The sequence below is a fragment of the Lycium barbarum genome, chromosome 8 (genome assembly GCF_019175385.1).
Source record: "Lycium barbarum isolate Lr01 chromosome 8, ASM1917538v2, whole genome shotgun sequence".
Lineage (NCBI taxonomy): Eukaryota > Viridiplantae > Streptophyta > Magnoliopsida > Solanales > Solanaceae > Lycium > Lycium barbarum.
The window spans coordinates 126,244,125-126,247,134 of record NC_083344.1 but is presented as its reverse complement, the minus strand read 5'-3'; the positions used below and the strand labels follow the sequence as shown (position 1 = coordinate 126,247,134).

General features: G+C 37.2%; 1 long non-coding RNA gene across 1 annotated transcript; it reads left to right on the top strand.

The window, feature by feature from the left end:
• The first annotated feature begins 342 nt into the window (after positions 1–342).
• On the top strand, positions 343–2,537 carry LOC132605444 (uncharacterized). Its single transcript, XR_009569189.1, has 3 exons — positions 343–477; positions 1,400–1,523; positions 2,238–2,537. It is a non-coding gene; the product is annotated as an uncharacterized LOC132605444 (long non-coding RNA).
• The last annotated feature ends 473 nt before the right edge of the window (positions 2,538–3,010 follow it).

Genomic DNA, 3,010 nt, shown 5'->3' with positions numbered 1-3,010 from the left:
TCGGGTGACCTGACTTCGGGAGGTCGTAACCCCATCCGAATTTGGGAATTTGAGAAAACTCATAAAATGAAAGTTGTAGATAATTGAAATACCTTTTCAACCATATATTATGGCCTTATAGGTGACATCTGTATAAGGAGATATGGACGATGCAAGTTGGGCTGGCGGAACAGCAACTTGAGACCCAACCCAAGCATTTACATTTCGGCCCATGCGTTTATTTTGACCCATGAGGCCCATTAATGTTAACATATCTGGAAAATTCAGTAAATGGCTGATCATTTTACATCTAGGAACTTCCAAAATATTAGAGAGAGAGAGAGAACTCCTAGGCTAAGAAAAGCCATTTTGACCCAAAATCGGAACCCCGAATTCCGAAGCTCGTGAAGAGAAGAGTGTTGTACGTTGCATTGCCTTCATTTTGAGCCAAAAATCAGCTAAGAAGGAGAGTGGTGACTTGGTTGCTGCATACTTAAGGTAAGATTGAGGTCCCTTTTTCATTGTTAACAAGTTTGTTTAGAGATTTAACGGATTAGAACGGATAAAATAGCGTTATAAACTTGTTTATTGTCTTGTTGAGATTTATGGATTAGGGGCTGTTTTAGTTGGATTAAATGGGTGGAATTGGTTGAGTTATGATGTATAATGATTGTTGATGTTGTTGATAAGTTGCTGTTTTCGAAATTGGGAGAATAAAGGGTATGAAAATATCGTATACAAAGCGTATACTGGGCTGTTTTGTATGATTTTTATGGCTGCTTTGTGATAATATTTTGGGGCTGTTTGATATGATTTTTTTGTGGCTGCTTTATGATAATATTTTGGGACTGGTTGGTGGTTGTTTTGAATTGTTTTGTGGGCTGGAATATCAAGGTAGTTGCTGTCCAGATTTTTATTTTGCAAACCCGTTTTTGGATTGGGACTGCTGTTAGTGTTTTTAGCATAACTCCTTGTATACATCTCCGTTTTGAGTGCTTCAAGATGTTCTGGAAATCTATTTCATAGACCTAAAACTTTCATCAAGGCTGTAAAACCCAGTTTTTCCTTTAGCTACCCGAAAAGGGGTGATGAAGTGGAGGGGGAGGTGCTGTCCAGATTTCTGTTTTGAACATTCTACATGGACTGCTGTTAGTATTTTGAGCATATCTTTTTGTACAAAATTGCTGTAGGGGTGATTCGAATTTCTATGAGACCCTAAGACATATATCTAGAACTTTCATTGAGGACACAAAGTACCAGTTTTTCCATTTACCCCTTCGAAACTGAGCAACAATACAAGACAGTAGCGCTGTCCAGAATTTCTGTTTTGATAGTTTGGGCTGATTTTCGTTGATTTCGTGTTTAGTTGTGATGTGTTGGGACTTTTGAACTTAAGTAGATATTTTATTGTGTATTTAAGGTATATATGCTCTTGTACAAGCTAAGAGGAATTATTTGACGAAGTGGACTTTGGTTGGTCTATGGCGTAGATGATTTGAACTCCTCGAGTTGTGGTAGAACTTGTTGTGTGGTAAAACGCCAAGGTTTGTGTATAAACTTGAACTTAAAATATCTTTATTTTTCTGGAATTTTGAAGTATCTTGATGAGTTATTTCTTTACTCTTTATCTTATATTATTGTATGGTTATTGTCTCAAGTATTGTAAAACTTTTGCTAAATCGCCCACTTGTACGAATTGCTTGATCATTTTGCATTCTTGTTAGGACTTTGTCCTTCTCGTTATGGTGACTAGTCATTGATATTGGCATGCCCCTCGATTCGGATCTTGCCCATCTTGACTTTGGATTTACATTTCGTCTTGACGATGGACTTTCGTCCATTTTCGAGTACGAGTGGAAAGCCACTTTCAACATGGTTCTTGATTCTCTTGATATTGGGTGACGACCCTTCTTGATATGGGCTTCGGTCCTTCTTGATTTCGGGGCTTCGGCCCGTCTTGATATTGATTGTGCGTGTGATGGCATGACGTACATATTGGTCGAATTGATTATTTGACAAATTCTCTTGAATTGAATTATAAGCTTTCTTGATACTTGAGCCTTAGTATATTGGTAATGATATTTTGAAACTCTCCAAGGTTTGTATTCGATACTTTGATATACTTGTTCACTTGGGCTTATTGTTACCTTATTGAACCACCTACGGCGAACAAGGGAATTGGAGAATTTAATGGCTCCAAGCCCAAAGTTTATACACGACTAAGCTTCATGCTTAGCGATAGTTGTTTTCTATCGTAGGTAATGCGCGAGATGAGGTATGAAGATGACCATTTGGAGTAGACTTTTTGGGAGCCCTTGTGAAGATCACATCTGCATATGCATCTAGTTTTTGTAAATTTTTGGGGACTTGTACATGATACATGTGTGGCACTTACGTATGAAATTTTGAAGGCTTGTGGAAAACAAGACCATGTGCTTGTAACTTAAACTTAATGACTGGTTTTGCTATTTTAGGGTGTGTTTTTAACCCAAGTCATGCCATATACTGAATTTGTATTTTGTCTTGTAATTATGTACAAAGGATGATAATAGTTTTGTGAAAATCACTAGTTTGAGTTTTGTGCATCTTATGGACCCGTAATGGTGTTGATTTGTAAATAAAATTTCAAAATGAAGCTTCTTAAATGTGTTGACTATTTGAGAAGGGAATTACCATTTTAAAATGATACTCTGCTATTGTATTTCATCTAAGAAAATTTTTGGAGTGCCCAAAAAAAAAAAAATGCCGTACTTCCAAATTTTTTCGCATGCGCCTTTTTCCGCTATTAAATATATTTGTGAATATCTTTTGGCATAAGTTCCTTCTAAACAGTGTAAGTGTAAAATTGACTTTTGTTCGTAATAGTGTCCTCCCAAAGGGGGGGTGCTACATCGAACCCAGAACCTCATGATTTCTACGCGAAGCTCAAGGTTGCAACGCGAAAGGCAAAAATTAAAGACCAGCAATATGGGGGGCAAAATTTAAAGACCACCCAAAAAAAGGGCAATCCGCGCAAAAAAATGAAAAAAAG